Here is a 20,649-nt window from a genome sequence, read left to right on the forward strand (position 1 = left end):
TTTCCTTTACTTCTAGGCTTTCCAGATTCAAGTTAACTCACAGTCCCCCTAGCATCCTAGGATGCTTTGCAACTCCCCCAGCCCCCCCCCCCCACACACACACACACAGGGTGGCCAGGCTAGGTTTGGCTGCTTTAGCATCCTCTAGTGCCCCCTGGCTTCTGGCATGTGGCTGCATTCCATGAATCAAGAGTGCATGTCTGTTCACATGTTTAATCGGTCCAATCTATGCAGTTTAGACTAACCTGCAAAGATTGAATCAATTCAGCCTCAGGCTTTTTGACTGTCTATACTTTTAGTCTTAATTACAACTCCAAGCAGTTCTGAGAATGAGAACCAAGGTTTAATGGGGTATCATATCATATCATATCATATCATATCATATCATCAAGTATTTTAACTGTGTTGCAGCCCAAAGGCAAGAAAGGTGAGATCCTAGATCCAGGGCGTACACTGGAAAGCTGGTTTCTAACTTCCTCTTCTGCCTCTCCTCATTATAGAAAGCAGGGACCTGGGAATTCCCTGATCTTGCCTCAGAGTTTCAATGAGACCAGAAACAAGCAGTCCTTGTTATGTTCTCCATTTTAAGTCCTAAAGGAGAGGGGGTTTGGGACTATTTATACCCTCATATGGCACCATCTAGTGTCCATAATTCAGCACTGCAGCCCTGAGGAACTGCCAAAGGGTTTCTTTCTTGTTCTGATTTAAAAGGAAGGTTTTTGATGATAGCTTTGTGCGCGCCAGGTCTGACCCCGGGTCGCTTTCGTCGCTCTGCACGCGGGCTGTGGCCAGCAGCCCGGGCAGGCCGGGTCGGAGAGGGCGGGCGCCGAGCTAGAATTAGGCACAGACACGTAACGGTTGATTTTAAGATTATTTTACTTACACTGAGATGGTCGTGGTGTAGGCTGAGAACTTGCTTGAGTTGCGGTTACAACAGAAAACACGAACACACGTGGAGGTTGCAAGGCTCCACGTAGACAGAACACAAACAATCACGTGGAACTTGCTAGGCTCCACGCAGACAAACTCCGGATGTCCAGGACAAGCGCGCATAAAACTCGTCGTTATGTCTTATAGTAGGCTCCGTTCGAAGACGGGAAGAGGTGGGCGGTGGATCAGGCCGCCAAACCCCTCTGAGCGACACACAGGGTTTCTATTACCCTGCCGCGCACACCCAGAGTCCCCACGAGATGGATGCAGAATCCTCTTCGGCTTGGGCGGAAACTGCTCAAGCCTCTTATACGGCTAGCAGGCCAATCGCCAGCCGCCACGTGTGAATAATTTAGAACTAGCCAATTGCGGGGCACAAATTTGCATACGACAAGCGGGAACTCTTTGCACCGTGCATTTCTGTATTGCAGAGGAAATGCACCCTGCAAAGATTGCTGCAAAGTGGCGGGAACACTCCTCTGCATGCGGGTTCTCTGCGCAGCAGAACTCCTCCGTGCAGTGAAGTTGTAAACCCACGGGGATAATTCTTAGTGCCGAAGCACACACAAAAAAATCAGACCTTTGGGTCATGACAAGCTTCTGACTGACTTATGGCAAGTGGTAGTAGAAAAAGCAACTGTTGTTAATTTTAACAAACTAAACTAATTTCAAAAACTAAACATAAGTAATGAAACACTTGACATGAATTAAGGAGCAGCAGGGTAAAATGGAAGATGCTGATTGTCCAAAACTCTCAAGTAGGGCCTCAGCGGATGCTGTTTTACACCTGCAGTGGACCTTAGGAAAGTGGTGACCTGCATGAATTGTGGAACTTTGTAAATATGATTGTTAGATTTTGAATTAAAATCTCCCATTTCTCATACTTGTAACAGACTATTCAGCTCCTTCCCTTCCTTGCTGATTTATACAGCCCACATCTTTTGTGCCACAATTTCAGGGTAATACTTACTGGAACTTCATTAAGTTCCAAAGTGGCCCCCTACACACAATGGTTTATTATGGTTGCAATGATTTAAAGGGAGGAAAATTAAAGTTCCAACCTGTATGATTATCTTGGCTATCAGCACAGTAGGAATCTTTTCCAGCTAATTAGATGACTCCTTGCATGATACCCATTATTTTATTTAATCTCTTTTTGCAATTATCAAAGTTTCCTGCTGCTGCTGTGTACTGGGTGGCAGATTACGTTATCATATTTTCCCAAACAGTCAAGCAGAGCAAAGTGATTCAGGTTCTATTTTGTGGGTTGGCAACCTATGAGCATCTCGGAGCTAAAGTAACCTGTCCAGCTGCTTTTAACTCAGAAGGGCTTTGGTTAGGAAGGTGTTATAACTTGTTAGAGAAGTTTCCATATAGCAGGTAGGCACCTTTTCTGCACTGAAGTCATGGGCAGTTGAATAACTCTGTGCAAGTAAAAAAAGATGTGCTTATATTATTTTGGTGACTCCCAAAGTTTTCCCTCAGGACTGGGACTGCATAGTGTTATCTATTATACAAAGATGAAGGAAGGAACACGTTTTTCTCTGCAGATTTTACAGTCTTTAAAAACGTGTCACAGCGGGGTCCTCGCGGAGGGCTGTGATCTCCTTGAGGTCCCTCGCTCCGTGTCAGGCCGGCCCAAGACACCCTCTAATTCTCGCCCGCCACGTCTTTGATGGTAAATATAATGATGGGAGGCTGCCTTGTGTTTTCCCTGGGCACGGCTACTCAGGACCTCTGTCCCCGCGGGTTCTTCCAGACCCCCTGGGGGGTCTCCCGATATGGTGGGTGTGCCCCAGACACCCTAGCCTTGTGGGCTATGCGTGGCTCCTACCAGCCCCTAATACCACGCCCCAAGCCTTGCAGATGTAATAGACGTTGTCCGGTCTGTACGCCCGCTTCCCGGGCCTCCTCTCTAATGTGGCCCACTCTGGGCTCCCTCTCTCATGCCCAGCCTCTTGCTGGGACTCCCGTCTAGCCCACTCTGGGCCTCCCCTGCCGGTGTGGTTCCGCTCAGGGACTCTCTAGCGGGCCTCCGGTCCTATGGGCCAACCGCACGGGCACCCTCTCTGACCCTGGCTCACTGCGCTGCTACTCCCTGTCTTCTCGGGGCAACCGCAGCGCCCTGCCTCAGTCTGAGGGGTGTTACCGCACTAGCCTGCGGCCGGGCTCCCTATGCCTGTCTCGGGCTTCTCAGTAATTGCCCCTCTCTCTAGGGCTCCTCAGTATGGCTCTCCCCCTCTTTGGGGCTCGCCGTGCCCACTCTGGGCTACTCAATAATACCGCCTCTTTCCTGGGGCCAGGGTCAATGTTCCCCCACACGCAATCCGGGGTCTAGGACCCCGTCCGCAACCTACGGGTTGTGCCCACGACCTACTGGCTGCGCTCCTCGCCACCAGTTGCTCATGCACTGGCGTGCAAGCTGCGCCTTCCCTGGCGCTATGAAAATAATGCACCCTCTTGGCGCTAGGGCACCCCACACTCTCTGGGGTCCCTGTAATTGAGGCCTCCTCCAACCCCTACAGCCTCACCCAAGCCTCCGGGTGTAATAACACAAACACAAAGCAAAACCACAAGCCCCTAGGCTGTAACATAACCACAAGCTGCATGGCTAAACTCGCTCTTTTCCACATCCTCACTCCCAGAGCTCCTGCCTCCCAGGCTGCTGGCAGAGAACTGCCAGCCTGGCCTCAGCCCTGAGCTTTATAAGGGCCAGGCCCTGCCTCCTACAGGCAGCTGGCTCTGCTTGGTTGCTCCAGCAACCCGCAGCCGTGCTCATTACCTGAGCAGGCCTCAGCTGGGCTCGTTATGTCAGGCCAGGGCGCGCTCGCTCGCTCCCTGGCAGTTTCTCCTCTATAGGAGCAGGGGCACCGAGGTGCCCTGCGACAAACGAAGAAACCAAATAAAACTGCAGGGAGAAGAAAGGAGAACGCATATAGAGTGCAACAGGATGATGACAGAAAATCAGCTTTCTCCTCCCTTTTCCAGAAACATATATAAAGTCAACTTTTCTTTCCTCTGAGACAGCCTCCTGTAGTTTATATTGCACATATTCTAGTGTTCATTCTGGTTGGGTTTTGGCAGTTCTGCCATAGTTTTACAACTACATTGTCACCTTGAATAGTCTGTAGGAAGCCCATTCCAAGGATTATTTATGTATTTATTTTTGTATTCAGAAACTGAACTAACTTATTGACCTTACTATCAAAACATACGGGGCTATGGAGCACTAGGGGATTTCTATCTGTTTGGGGAAACCTGACATGCTGAAAGCAGAACCTAGAAACAACTATCACTCTGTTTAAAAAGATCCAGGATGTAGTGGAACGACTCTATAATGTTTCACATGAGAGGATACTAAGCTGTCTATAGACAAACAAATAAGCTGACTTCCCATTTAGGATAAACAGCTTATTTTCTTGCAGAATATATGTTCTTTATTTTGTTCTTTTCAAACCTGACTGGAAAGAAATTATTTTCCATGAGGGCTTTTCCTGTCCTTCTGAAAAGTACTGTTTATGTTTTGAAATGCTGAATCTATTTTGGAAAAGATGCAGGTTTCAGTGTGGTTAAAACTGTGTTCATGAATTCATTTTACCTACAGTTCTGCCTTAGACAAATTGTGGGAGAACCCAAACCAGATTTGAACCTTATTGAAATGAAGTTGATTTTAAATTTCCTGTACATGGAGCTCCCAACCCAAAAAAAAGAAAGAAAGAAAGAAAAACCATAATGGTAGCTGCTCATTTGTTGTGTCTCCAAAATAGATTTGAATGAATAGCCCGATTTCTATTTCTGAGATATTTTTAGTGCCTGGTGGATGATTCTGCTAAAGTGTTTGTCTAACACACTGGTTCTCAACCTTTTAAAATTTAAGATGCCCCCTGGAAAATGCCAGCTCTTAATTTTAATTCAATTTTAACTGCAGAAAAGTAATAGAACAATTCTTCTGTTGTAAAGAATTCAGAATGACCACAGCAGGTCAGAATGGTTTTGACACTATAGATCTTATTTGAAATCTTAGGTTTATTGTGTGAAGCATGTTTGCACACCTAACAGTGCATGGCATCCTATAGCACCCTTGAAAGAATCTCAAGGCAAGCCTGGTCTAACACAATTGCAAATCCTGACATGTAGGTTTGGAAGTATAACAGAAAAGTGTAAGTCTGATAGAGAAGTGTTTGACAGTGCAGCATCCCTTTTTAATGGCATGTTCCTTATTATACTGTTCCTTACTATACTACTTCGTTTACAGGGCTATCATTACTAGGTGTCATGGAAGAAATGCACCTTTAGGAGGACTGAGTGAATTTCAACTTTCTTTGCTTCGTCCAAGGTTACTGTAAGTGGCCCTCCCTTCATTTACCTCAAGCATGCAATTAGATTAAATTCCTATCACTACCAAGACTGCAGAAATCTTTCCTGTTTTGATGTTGAAGCCTAGACTTTGCTTATGCTACATCACTACTGACATTAACGTGGAAGCAGCCATGAGGCTGAGAATTAAAGGAAAATATTGTTTGGTAAGAAGAAAAGCAGGATACCGAGCAGCTTGGCAATCTAAAATACCAGACACACACAGAGAGGGTCCTCTATTCTCTTACAGTATGGTGTAGTTTCTCCTGGTGAAATCTAAATGTTCTCTTCAAGTGACATGGAGCAGCTTGTTTCTCTGCTACTCAGGCTGAACCCAAGCAAATAAGCAGAAGCTTCCAAGTTAATTTAGCATCCTGCATGAGCAATGCATTGTCTGCTTTTTTTTCTTCTTAATAATCTATGCCTACATCAACACCTGATTTAACAGGGTCAAGGATTTTTTTACATTCATTTGACCTACCAGTCTCCCAGCTTGAGGTCTCCAGACCAAACCTTGTTGATCTGCCTATGATCTGAAAGAACATAGATCTTAGATCATAGATCATAGATTTCTTGCCCTCCACCCTATCCTGTCCTGCTGTGGTAATGTAGCTTCTTGGTGAAAATAGAGAAACGTGAAAGTGCGCAGGGGGTGTGTGTGGATTTCCTGTAGTCACTCTGAAGACCAACAGGATTCTTCAGAGATCATTGAAGAGATGCTTATTAAACCCTTCATTGGTTTGAAATAGAACTGTCTTAGAAAGATATTGAGAGATGCTTAAATATAGATTCAAAATAGCGTTATTGGTCTCGAAAGCAGATATGTTTTGCCATGTGTAATATGTTTTTAAACTTCCTGTTCATTCCTGGCTTACTGATTTTTGATTTAGTTGAGAAATCCTCCCAGGATTTGTTGTTAAGAAGGTCATATTACCCTTGCCTTTGAAAGCTTTAAAGACAAAATACAATCTTCAGAAAACAGGAATCAGTTAAGACACAATTGATAGGATATTGCTTTTGACACGATTCACTAAATTGTAAACCTCAGTGCTGCATACTGAGTGTAAGGGAGCAGAAAGAAGGCAGTTGATACATTTAAGTGAGGCAGACTGTTTCTCTTCTGGAATAACTGTAAAAGGAAATGGGCACCCACCCCTGAATATGCAAATGCAATAGCTACTGAATGTGTGACCTTTACAAAGCTAATTATGGTGTCAGTGAAGACAGCCTCCATAAAAGTGCATTTTCCCTTCATATCTGAAGCTGAAAACAGCACTTAGGTTAAAATATGCCCTTAGTAAATTTTCCAGTTTATCTTTCCAACATATGCAGGCATATGCACGTGCTGATGCCCTATGCATTATATCTGTCTGATAAAAGGGACATTCAGATCAAATAGTGACATAAGTCACAAGCTGTAATGCCGGTCTTTATGCTCACTGAGGATATAATTGCTTATTGTGTGCTAGGTTTCGCTTAAGCAGCTACCTAAAGGACTCAGTCCTGAAAGAACCACTACTCCTACCCTGTAACAACCACCAATCTAACTACTTAACTCAATGGGATTATTCAGAGTAATAAGTATTGTGTCAAGAAGTATTTGCAGAACAATGTCTTAGGGATAGTCACTTTCTCCGTGAGTGGCAAGACTCACATAGGCTGTTTCAAATGTAATTTTGAAAGCCTTTGGGTTTTTTTGTATTCAAGACAGTGAATCCTGGACACTGACAAAGGCACATGGCTGCAAGTGTTTGAAAACAAAGTGATATGGAAAATATTTGGTGTAGTATAAGAAAACAGAGTATGGAGGAGAAGACATCATCAGGAGCTTGTGGACTTTTACAAAAGACCTGATAAGAGTGAGATAAGAACACAGATAATTAAATGGGCAGGGCATATTGTGAGAACCAATAAGAGAAGGCATGCAAGGAAGATGACGTAGAAGGTATCAGACCTCTAGATAGACAAAAGCAACGATGGGAAAATAACATAAAACTGATCTGAAAGGGATAGGCAAAGATGTGACAAGGTGGAAGGAGTTTGCGCAAGATGAGATGAAGAGAATGCTGTTTGCTATGGGAGACAAGGTTCCTTGGGTGAATTTGATATCTTTTATTAGATCTACCCAAATGGTTGGAGAATAGTTATTAAGCAAGCTTTTGGGTTCAAAAACCCTTCATCAGGCTAAGGAAGCTTCAGCAGTTGGTGTGTGCTCTTCCTGGATGCAATGAAAAGTAAACAAGCCAGGGGCTGGGCTGGGGATGCATTGTTGTGTGGAGAGGGGAGCAGAGTGAATGTTTTTGTGAATCATTTGGACTTAACATCTGTTACATGGTTGCCCAAGATTGTAGGCGATCAATGATCATTTTCAGTCCTATATTCCAAAAGGAAGAACCCTCCCTTCGTGAAGAAATATAGCATCTTTTTGTAGACTTGTGGATCCAAGAAAGTTTGATCCTTAAAGGTGGTCCATTTTTATTTACAGAGAGGTTGACACTGGCTCAGGACTGACTGCAGCTTGCATGTACTAACTGGAGTCAGGCTGATCATATTAATGTAGCAGAAGATAGTAGGTCTGTCTGCCTGTAATCCTGTATAAGAGTGATAGAATTATAGGATCCATCCAGAAAGAGGCAAAGATAGTAAAGCTTGTTATGTTACCTGAAGGGTGCACTGGCTGGCAAGGGTGCATAAAGCACCCCTTGCTCTGTAACCATGGCAGGACAATGGAAGTTTGGAGTGTTACTACCTGGAGTATACCAAAGTGTTTGAGTATTGAAAGCCTACAGGTAGATGTTTGTCACTTGGAAGGAGTTCCCGCAGAAATACTGGAGGAGAAATCATAGGTGCTGCTAACACTCTAGGCCATCACTTATACTTCTAGCATATCATAAACTTATGCAATTTGTACATCAGGATCATATATATGTGTGTCTGTCACTCAAGAACCAACTTAGTGAATTAGGAATACACTGTGGTCAAAAGTCTCAGACTGCAGACAGATTTAAAAGAATCATCATGATTCTCTCTGACTTTTGCCCATCCCAAGGAGGAACAGCCAGTTGCTACCTGGCACACCACGCAACAGGAAGAATCACAAGATGACTGATAAATCCATGTGATAGGGCAGCTGCCTCATTATGACTGTTTCAATAAACTTACTCCCCAGAAGAAAACAACTGAACCATAACAGCCAGTTTGTGAGACTTACATTCCCATGTAGTCCATCCTGAGGAGGTCACCTTTTCCAATTTATCCCAGTACTTACATGGCTGTAATCACCATTGCCTCTGTCTTTCAATCATTAATGGACTTTATCCTGCAAAGCCCTTCAAGGTAGGAAAATAAATGACAAATGGGGAACTAAAGCACAGGTCAGATGAGGTGACTTGTCCAAAATCTCTCCAGGTCTGAATAGAATCAGAAACTGATCGTTCTTGGGTCCCCATCTGGTACTTTACTTACTAGATCATCACAGCAAAATGTTAATGGGCAGTTAGACCCACCTTCAAGATGCAGCAAAGTCTATGTAAGTGACCTTCCAGTGTAGAAGCAAAGAACACTTATTTTGATGAGGATGTTCCTCATACATTACTTATTTAATTTAAATTATTTTTTAATTTCTTATGTGTGTGACAGGAGCATTAGAGTCCTAGGTGCATCTGCAGTGTCAGGCCTTTTCAGCTTCATGATATTTTTCTTTGATCTTAAGTAATGTTGAGGGGCACTCCCAAGACCTTTAAGAGCACTGAAGCAGCACTGGGGTTACATCCAGTAGACTTTAATGCTAAGAACAATGTGTGCTGGTCTCAGAAAATGAGAAGTGTTAAGTGTATGGCACAGACGGGGCCATTTTTCCTCCTTCTTTCTGTTAAAAAGATACAGTACAAGTAGAGTTGTGTTTGGTGTTAATGAGCAGTGTGTGACATTAACTGTTTAATCCCGGAAGACCAAAAGTGCCTTTGACTTGTAAGAAAATATATTGAAGAAGAATGCACCTGCTGTGCTGCTGAAGGTATTAAATATGCCATAATGTCTCACTGATTTCAATGGACGAAGCAAGAGAAAACAGTAATGCCTAGATCACAGATGAGAGAATCCCATTGTACATAAAGTCCACCAATGTGAAACTGAATGAAAAGGTAAGTTATAGGAAACAATAAAAGCAAGTGTAAAATGAACTCAGAGATCATCCCATGTGCTGAGAATGAAAATGGATCAGTCTGTTCTGTTTCCTTTGTAAGGGACTGACATGAGAATATTTTTTCATTTTCTTGTCTCCATCTGCTGTTAGGAAGATATATATTATCCACTGACTGGACAGCTGTGGTTGGATGTGGGAGAAAATACAAGATTGGATAATTTGAAAGAGCCAATGACAACAGCAGTACCTGGAAGGAAGCAACATCAGACAACGTATGCTGAGAGATAACTAACACTGTATAGAGTAATGGCCTTGAACATGTCCAGCTGCCCAGGTCTGCAACTGTCATCACAGGAATCCTAGTTCTGCCAGCAAACCCCTTTGACTCTCTTGAGGGTTGCAGGATTCCCACATTGCTGTGATTCTTATATGTCACTGTTTTCCAACAAACTGGGCATATCCAGTTTGCAATTAAGGTGATTAATGCAACTGAATAAATTCCAACTCAATTTAAGCCTGAGTAAACTAATTCGGACATCACTGTCTACACATGCATTTAAGTGCAGTAATTTACTCTGTATGGTGGAATGCCTTCAGTAACTGCCACTTTAGGGGTTAAGAGCAGACAGCCGGCAGGTGCGGGCCAGCCCTGATGAGGTTGCTATTTTAGATCCAGGCTCTCAGTACTGGGGCAGCAGTTTGCTGCAAGCAGCTGAAGGAGCAACAACACCCAGCTGAGCTGCTATTCCTGGAACGCCTTGGTGGTAAAGGAGGAACTATGGGGATGGCAGAAGGTTCCTAGGGGCCCAGTGGGGTCCCAAGTTCCAGGGAAAAAGTGGTGGGCCTAGACAGAGCAAGGCCCAGCCTAAAAAGGGGGCTTAGAGTTATAGGCCTAACAAAGGGGCCAGACAAGCCCCAGAGTAGTTCTGGCAGGAGTGAAGCCAGGGGCTCAGGTGACACCATTTGAACTAGGTCTCATGCGAACTTGCTGGGGGTGCTGGGTCAACCTGGATTAGGGTACTGGCTCTATGGAGAGGCCTAGAGGGAGACCCCTTTAGAGTATGGAGGACAGCGACTGCCATGCTGAGCTTCTGACCCCTCAACTGGTCAATATAAGGGGGCCAGGGCCGTGAGGCTTAAAGGCAATTGAGCCCACCACAAGGGGCAAGTCAGGTCTGTGGAGAGCCATCTGGCACTCCAACTGGTCTGGAGATGGGGCCAGAGCCTATACAGGCTGAAGGCCCTCTTGAGTGGGAGGTCATCACAACCAACAGAGGGTAGAAGTTATTCTTCATGCTGACTATGATGAAGGAAGCTTTAATACAGCTTCTAGAGGGGAGGAGTCCTAAAGAGGGGGGGGCAGTGTTGGAGATGGGCCCAGGAGAGCGAGCAGTCCAAGTACTGCATCCAGAGCCACAGAGGGAGGAAAAGACCAGGTCAGTTAGGCCTGAGTGGTCCTGGGTAAGATCTATACCTTGCTAGGAAAGGGTGGTCTGGTGGGGCTGTTCATGTCAGGACAGTCCCCCAGAAATGCTAGGCCAGTTTCCTCCCTGGTGAAAAATGAGTAGGGGCACCTGATAACCACCATCCGGTGGGTCATTAAGACTAGAGGGTAGTGGGGCCAGGCACACCAGGGAGAGGCACCTGAGCCTGTGTGGGAGTAAGACCCTGAGGCCCCAGAGAGGGGACAGTTGGGCCCAGGTAAGGCCACAAGTAGGCCAGAGGCCGAGTGGGCAAGTAATTGACTCTAATCAGAGAATTAAACTAATAAGTTACCCAAAGAGGGGCTATGATCAGAACTCCACCCAGGGCAAGGTAAATTAGTTAGTCACCGTGCAAATAAGGGTCACAGAAGGGCCTGAGAGGTTGCATGCTGGCTGGTTAAGGAGTGCAAGTAGGCAAGCCTGATGGCCTATGGGAGCCAGTCAAGGAAGCAGGGCAGGCTGAGTGTGGCCCAGTGTGGGGCAGCAAGTAAGAGGCCCAGTGAGAGTGGGAGGAGTGCTAGAGGCCCGGTGAGAGCTGGTGGTGTGAATGAAGCCTGTTGGGGTAGAATAGAAGGATGAATGTGTGAGGCCTAGCAAGGGGCTGAGTTTGGCCCAGCCTCGAGCCGAAGCAAACAGCAACTCAAGGATGACATCTGTGAGGCATGGGACACAATAAGAGGAAGTCAGAGTTGTGTGTGAAACCCTAGGCACTGCGAGCTTAAATGGGCAGCCTCCAGCTTGTTGTAACACCGTTTTACCTTACATCAAAGGCATGGCAGGAGAGACTGGGCAGACTGCCCCAGACAGGTGGGAAGGCTGGTACTGTGACCAGGCATCAGAGACTGCCCTGTCACACTCCGCCACTGAATAGTACTGGTAACTGACAGCCCTGTAAATTAGTCTACATCGGCCTAACGGTCATGCATGTGTCGATGGTGATGCTTAATTGCACAGCAAATTAGTCTGCTGTACAGTAAAGTGCACGTGTAGATGTACCCAGTAAGTATGAGACCATGTAAAAAAGCAATACAGGAAACCCTTGCTATTTGTGAACTCCGAGTTCACGGATTCAAATACTCGTGGAGGAGGGCAGAGCCAGGAGGCAGGCGGAAAGCGAGCACTGGGGACATGGAGGGAAGTGGTGGTAGCATCTTCTCTGCTGGAGGCAGCTACAGTGGCGCTCAGAGCAGCTGCAGTGGCACTCGGGGGGGGGGGAGGGGTTGGTTCTCAGGTGCTGCGGGGGAGCAGGGGCAGCTGTGGGGCCTGACAGGGAACACCGTCACTCTGACAGGGAGCCCTATCAGTATTCACGGATTTTGCCATTCATGGAGATCTCTGGAACATATTCCCTGCAAATGGTGAGGGTCTCCTGTGTACTTTTCAAGCTAAGCAGAATTATGTTGATATCATATGAAGTATAAAGACTTGTAAAACAATTACTTAATAAAGTAGTAATACTATATATAAACATTAATTAAAGTAATACTGCTAACAACCCTATCCAATAGTCATGATCGAGCCCTTTTCCAAAAACATGAGATACAGCATCTGAACCAAGTCAAGAATTTAGCTTGTTCCTAGTGCAATACTTGGGGTACTCCTTGTGCAATACTTGCTGTACACAGTAAACAATGTTTTTATTCACTGGAATACGTAAACTCATTGTTCAGAAGATGTTTTTATAACCAAATAGTTTAGTCTAAGCTTAGATATGGAAAAATATATAAAAAAAGAAAATTTTATTAACGGGCAATTGAATTTGTCAGGGTGTTCTCTCATCTTGGAATGGAGGGAATAGATAATATTATACTTCCAAATGGAAACAAGGAGGCAAAGTCATCAGTTTATTTGTAAACCTTATCTTCACCCCTTGATTCAGCTAATTAAAACCCAGTTAAACACAGAGCATCTTAAAATGCAGAAAAAATGGGAAGGCAGTATAGAAGGAAGTATGAGAGAACAGAAAGGATGACAAGCTTGATAAACAGCGATTTTCCTTTGTCAGATGTTCTACATCCACTGTCATATGTGCTATGCTTTGTCACACATGCTACAACAGGCAGAGAAAGGAAGCATTAGTGGCAATCAAGGACATAATGGGTGGATCTGCCTGTGTGCTTTACTGAGTTGACTAATTAGCTTTGCAGTAAAATGTCACTGTCTACATGTGCACCAGTATTAGGGTGCAGTAAATTAATTAACTCTACCATGAGATACTCTACCGTAAGATAGCATTGTTGTGGATAGTACTAACTAAATGCAATGAAATACATATGTAGATGGTAACAGGGACTGGCTGAGGCATGAGGGTACTAATGTGTGGGGGCTGCCTGCCACACAGCTTTGCACTCTAGCACTCTCATGCCCTAGCCAGAACTTCTGCTGCCTCACCCAGAGACCGGGTCTGACCCCCACCCCAAGCCTGCTGCCAGCTTGGGGCTGCTCTGCCCCGGCTCAGACTGCTGCCGTCCTGGATGCACAGGTATATGCTGTGCCTGGGAGCAGCTGACTGGTTCAAACTACCCTGGAGTTTATTGCATTACATTCATTTCATGTGTAGATGCACCCAATGTTAGCTGAATTTACCAGGGCCATGGACTACAGCAGGTTCTGGATGAAAATTGCTTGATGTTGATGATGTATCTTCTCAGCAGTGACTGATGAAGAGTTAGGAAAAGATCAAATCTCAGCTCCACAGGCTTCAGATGTCACTTAAGCCTCATCTGCCTGAGGTTTCCATATATCCAATATTGTAACTGCTGATCATTGGAGAGGGCACTGGAGTTTTGACAGCCCACCTGCATATGTGATCACATGTTGAACATGGAGATCTTTTTGCCCAGAGCCTGTTTTAGGGTCATGTAAATGGGGTAATTCTTTTATGCCTTTAATTGTTTAGTGTGTGTCAAACGGCTGCGGGGGTTCAGTATGTAAAGGCTGTACTTACTCTCAAGAAAATCCTGACAGGAAGTTGGGTTTTAATTGGACATAAGCTCGTGAGAAAAAAAACTGGTCATGTGCCTGCATGAGTAAGGTCACATGGCACATATGATTGGAGTAATTTATTTCTGAATGCTTTTGAATAAACATAAGTCTGGGAAAAAGTGGTGTCAGGCTGACAAGCATGGAATATATTGTGAATGTAAAGCTATGCATTCATTGCCATTAACAGATTCAACAAAAAATGTAGATTTTAATTGGCATATTCAGCACCTTCACATATCTCACAGCACAGAAACAGCAGCCCTCTTATAGGGGGTGAATAGTTTGCCTAGCAGATGTTCAGAGGGATCTGAGCAAGAGGGTCTTAACTCTGTGACACTAGGAGCTTAGGAACAGAAAGAGTGCAGGCAAAAAAGAGCACTGAAATCATGCTGAATACTCAGAAATAGGCTGAGCAAAAACAACTTGTAGGAGGGAAGGGAATGCATAAGGAAACCTTTCTAAAGTGTCTCTGCTAAAACCTAAGAGCCCTCCTCTGGGTAAGATGTATCTTAATTCCTGACCAATGGAAAAACAAAGATCGGAGTGGTAGGAGGCTCCTGCATGAGGCACTCCTTAGGGGGAAACTGAGCTGATCAGACAACCAAGTAAAAGCAGGAACCCAGGCAACTGCAAAGTTGCATTTAGTTTGTTAGACTACAGAACCTACACAATAATGCATGATAGAATGGATCCAGCATATCATATGGTATACTAAAACAGCAGCATTTGCTACAGAGAATCCATCTCTGATGAAGACCAGCCTCTGGAATCAAGAACATAGGTAAGAGATATGAAGAAACGCAGTCATTGGGTGCTTATACACATGCAGGGAGGCTGCTCCAATGTGCTGTAATTACATTAATCAAGTCTGCTGGAGCATGGGAATTACCAGGCTCCAACTGATGCACATGAAGCTGGAGTCTATGTCCCCATGCTGAAAAATGGCAGCAGGGGCACTTTAAAGCTCATTTAATGAGCTTTAATTAAAAGTGCCCCCGCTGCCATTTTTCAGCGCAGGGATGCCAATACACGTGATACTTTGGGTGCTTTAATTAGAGTGGCTCTCAGGGTGTTTATACACATGCTTCAGGAAGTGGGAGGGATGATACTTTAATTAGAGCGGCTCCAAGAGCTGCTCTATTTAAAGCACCCAGAGCGTCAGGTGTATCATCTCTGCACTGAAAAATGGTGGCAGGGCAACTTTAACTATAGCTCATTGAATGAGCTTTAGTTAAAGCACCCCTGCCACCATTTTTCAGCATAGGAACACTGATGCATGTAATACTGGTGTCTGCCAGAGCATGGTAATTACAGCATGTCAGTGAAGCCTTGATGCACTTGTATAAGTGCCCTTGAAGCTACTCTAATTAAAGCATCCTCCCCTCCCAGAATACATGTATAAATGCCCACTGTTTCCCAGTTCCCTGGAGCCTGCAGTAGACAAGGAGGACAACGTCATGCTTTGGGTAACTCCTAGAGTAACAGATGTGCATTTTCTTCCCTCCTTAAGATTCCCAAGCATTTTACTTTCTTCCATAACTTTCTTGGTCAGGTTTCAGGGGAGTCTTTCTACACCATGCCTGGATGGTTCCAAGGCATGAGACAGCTGACATAGCAGATACTCATTTTCTTCTTTCCTGCTGCTTCTTCCAAAGAGACAGGATGGGGATACCATCTCAAACAACTGGTCCCTTGCATATTGCCTCTGCAAGTCCATGGTGCTTTGTGGTGAAAATAAAGAGGTGTCCCCTGGCTTTAACAACTTACAATAAATGATTTCATTCATGCCATGGCTGGTAACTGAGTGAAATAAAGTTTAAGAAGAGCAGCTGTTGGTCCTGTATAAAGATGACAGGAGTATGCTGTAGAGACCAACAACTATCTTCCCTATTGGAAGATGGTAGAGTGCACTTGATATATAGGTGCCATATTGGATCGGCACCGATAAAAGGAAAATTAACATTATCGTCTGTTGGCTTTTTTTGGCCGGTGTACCAGAGAATGTAACAACAATTATAACATGCCTTCTGGCTGGGGTCCCCGGACGCTGCATGCATATGTGCAGCAGCAGCATGCACATGGCCAGGAGTGCAGCCAGGCAGTGTGGAGAGCAGCGCACTGTAGATAAGTCTATAGAGGGGAAGGGGCAAGTGGCAGATCAAGGCCCATACGATAAGGGAGGGAGTGGGTTAGGGGAAGGGGCTGGGTGACGGCACTGCCCAGTCAGGGCAGTAAATGAGAACTCTGGGGTTGGGGTGGGATGGAGCCATTGGGGGTCTGTCTACAGGGCACAGGGGGTGGGGAGGGGGGTGGCACTCTGCTGCTGTGCACACCCCTGAGGGGAGGCATGCCCCCCCCCCAGATTTGTGTGTGGGGCAGAGGCGGGCTGCCCATTGTGGGCTCGGGGCTCTCTGCAATGCTGCCTTTGTCCCAGGAGCTGCATGCTGGCTGTGTCCCCTGCCTGCCTGGTGGCAGTGAATTGTGCTTCCTGCTGCCAGATGGGCAGGGGACAACACATGGCTTCTGGGGCAAAGGCAGCAGGGTGGAGAGCTCATAGCTCACCTCTGCCCTTGCCCCACTTGGCTCTGCTCCTCTTAAGTGTCCTTGCACTTAAAAATGGTGCTGGCAGCACTTGAACTAAAGCTCACTTGACGAGCTGTAGTTAGAGTGCCCCGCCACCATTTTAAAGCACCGGGAAGCTGATCCCTTGGATGAGCCACCTGTGGCTTTGTCCTACTCCCCGCCCCGGGAAGCCATTCACCCCCACCCAGCCCCTGCCCCACTCCCTCTCTCACTGTGGGAGCTTTGATCTGTGTCCCCATGTCTCTTTCCTTCCCCCCGCCCCTTCCCCTCCACAGAAATACCTGCAGGGTGCTGCTCTCCATGCTGCGTGGCTGCCTTCCTGTAAGTCGGCTATTGGATTGGTATTTGCTGATATGCCTGGTGGATAACTGGCTATCAGTATTGGCCAAGAATATCTTTACTGGAGCATCCCTAGAAAATGGGATCTCTGGAATTCAGGAGAGAGATGAGTAGCTGCAATCTATAGCATAATTAAGTTCTGTTTTACGGAATGTTTAAATCAAAATAAATGATAAACCTGAGAGGCTCTCCCTGCTTAACTGAGAGTGCCCTCAACATAGCAACATAGAGCAGAATCGTTGTGTGAATGATATAGTATCCTTTATGCTGGTTCCTTGTTTGCTGAATTTTTTGTCCCATTTTAAAAATTTTGTTCTCAGTGATATTACACCAGCCATTAATATGATCCTGGACATTCAAAGCCTAGCAGAGTATGGCTGCAGATGTACATTATCCAAAGTCATATATATCCACTTACCTGGCTCTGAGCTCATCACCATCAAGAGGAAGAAAAGGCTACTGGCCAAATATTAATTAATCTAAAATAATTTTCTTCTGATTAATCCTCCTCCAGTCTTACTTCCCTTCTATCTTTTAACTAATAAAACAGGTTCACAATTAAGAGACTTCTTCTACGCTGATGCAGAGTTATGACCAGCCCAAGCACACACCCCTTTCTGCTTGGCCTTGTCCTGAATTCATAAAAAACTGTCATGGGAAATTAAATCCAGTTCAAATTTGGTTGCTATCATACACAACTGAGAACTGAACTGGGAAGTGGCCAAAATTAAGAATTTCAGAAATTGGGTTTTTCAGTGATTTAAAGGAGAGAAAGGGAAAGGCAGATTTAAACCCTTTAATGTTTGCTCTTTTCCTTCTATTCTGAATTATTTTTGCACTGTAGGAAGATTCATTATATACCCGCCTCCCTGAAATGATTTTAAAGGGTTTTAATTTTTTTTTTTTAAATGAGCAAACCATACCATAATAGCGGTAAGTCACACCAGAGTGTGCATTATTAATAAAGCTATTAGTGCACTTCTCAAGAAGTTGACAGCATGAAGTATGCACCAATAGCCTACTAATTGCACACCATTTTGTGGCTTATTGCTACATTAGCTTTGCCTTGTGCCTTACAGAGCATGTAGCAGTATTCACTATGACACACGCTGTCTTGTCTCAATGCCTCAACAATGAATGTATTGCCAGCTTTATTCATGTGCAGAATGAGTGGAGATTAGACTTTTATAGCAAGAAGGGGGATCTCTGTGATCTAAAAACTGATGGAATGACAGAGAAAGCTGAACAGATAGGTATGAACATACACATTTGAAAGTGAAAAACATTCAAGGCACATTGCACTGGTGACTGGACACATTTAAAAAGGCATCTGTTTACATTCATTAGAGCAAATGGTCTTGTACATGCTTTGTTTCTTTAAGATGTGTAAGAAAGGAGGAGTTTTTATCTAGCCTCTGAAATACATGAAAGCCTTCAAAATGTTATTCATGTGACCCACTAACAACACTGTCTCTCTCTCAGGAGAGGCATACGCAACAAGCACATGCCCTGATATTTCTTTCACTCTGCTTACCTACCACAGTATTCAAGCCATATTGTAACCAGTTTTATTTTAAAAAGTTTGTTTCATAAATCAGTCACAGTAATTCAGGTAGGAAATGGGTTAATCTTCCCACCCACATGGGCTTTTTCTCATTTAAATGACATTTGGAGGTGTTGAAGGTGCTTTACACATCTTTATTTCATAATAGAAAAGGAAGGTATTAGGAAGGGTTGACATTTATGCATTTAGTATGGATTTTTGTTTCCTATAAATCAGAGCTGCTGCATCTCTTTTTCAGAAAGAACTTGGAATGCTGTATATTATAATGGCTTCCATAGGAAAAACTGGGAAAACCTAGTATACTGCTGTGATTTGAAAATTAAAAGGGAAAAGGACAGGCACTTAGAAAAGATAATGGAGCTTCCACAGAAAAATGGAGAGGTAGGAGAAAAAAATATGGGTTGGAAAACCAAGATTCAAATCCCCAAAACAATTAACAGGATTGGCTGCAAGGAGGTATTCTGGTGGTTTAAAAATACCAAAAATAATTTGATTTTTTCCAACTCACAGAGGGTGTAGGGATTTTTATAATATGATTTCAAACTGCTAATCAGATACAGAACTGCAATTCAGAATTAAACTGTAGTCCTGTATGGAGAAAGATGGTTATAACAACTGCAAGGTTTATATTTAGTGAATAAAAGTTACTTTATTTTAAGAATATGTTATTATATAGTCTCTAGCTGAACATCCATTTGTACATAATGAATTTGCAAAAAATAAATTGAATTGGGTCACTACAAAGGCAGTAGGGACTTATGGGGGGGATAAGTAACATAATATTGTACTTTTCACATCAAAGTCCCCAGTTAAAATCCAGTGTAGGCAGGTAGTAACTGAACAATATTGCCAACTGTTTCTGGTCATGAGAAGTCAGATGGTAGAATTAGTCCATTACATGTAAAAACATCTCCTGGAAACCAAATCACTGTTTGCAACATAGAAGCCATACATGCAATGGACCATGCAGATAAAACTTTCCCCTTCTCTCGGCCAAAGGTAGTCCTTCCAGATCAGTGGTGATGCATGTTTGCAGGGGGCAGAGCTGGGGGTGGGGCTGGGGGGGGGAGATAAACTATGTATAACACAACTTGTTATAGCAGTGTATTTGTCAGTGTCTTCAACTTCTGGGTACTCATCATTTGGGCTCTGTTATGTCAGCATATCTTTTTCTTTAAGTCCCTGTGGAATCAATGTTATAACCAACTAATGAGGTAAAGTTAGCTGGTGTTGGAACTATAATTCTGTAATTTAGGGAAGCCAGTTCTCTGGAGCTGGACAGCTGGATGGGCACATAAGGCAAGTTACTTCTCTCTGCCTTTCTTCATCTTTGATAGCAAATCCAGTGGCCAGATTCCCCTTGCCTCTATGTACATTCAGGACTGGTTCATCCAGAGCACAACAGTTGAAACTCCTGATGCATATTGCTAAAACTCTGCAACAGGGATGAAGAGGTGGTGTCACACAGTTCCCTCTTATAAGACCTAGGGAACATGACCTGTACATAGTGAGTTCAGATAGCTGAGGTGAAGGGAAGCTGTCTCTTCAGTTTTGTCAACGTGAAATTGATGTACCTCATTCAGCCACATCCAGCTATTTCAATCTGAAGGATTAACACGGTGTCATGGGTAGCAGACAAACAACAAATAATCTTTAAAATAAGATAGAAAAATGTCAAGAGAAGTTCAGTTGTTGGAAGGGCAGTAAAAGAGATGAGCGGGCACACTGAGAGACCAATGGTTCATGTAACTTTAGATATCTTCAACTTACAAATCAAGGTTCAGGCATAAAGCTTTTCACAGACAAAGGTCTCGTTCCTTGCTGTATTTTTCAGAACGTTAGCAGTTTGTTTATAAAAAGCAATGATGCTATTAGTTACAAATCTTTAACAGAACGACTGCAAAATCTTTACATTATCTTATCCAAGTACAAGTTATCACTGTAAAGAAAGATCTGAAATCTCCAGGAGGTATACAGTGGGGGAAGGGTAGGGAAGAAGAGAAACAATTAATAGCTAGATTGATTTCCTAGACAGCTAATTAGATTTGTGCACCTAGGCAGATACATTCTGTAATAGAAAAGAACAAGCACATTAATGTTATTGTTTAATCACTTGAGTTCTGGTTAGAGTTGTGAGTTGCACTAATATTTTATGTTATTTTAATAGATATCTCTTGTCCCATATATCTCTATAAGGATATTCCGCCTTAACTCAATTCTCTTTTGGTTATGTGTTTAGATCAAACCACTTTAGGATCTATATT

This window comes from Alligator mississippiensis, chromosome 3 (assembly GCF_030867095.1).
Source record: "Alligator mississippiensis isolate rAllMis1 chromosome 3, rAllMis1, whole genome shotgun sequence".
NCBI classification, from domain to species: domain Eukaryota; kingdom Metazoa; phylum Chordata; order Crocodylia; family Alligatoridae; genus Alligator; species Alligator mississippiensis.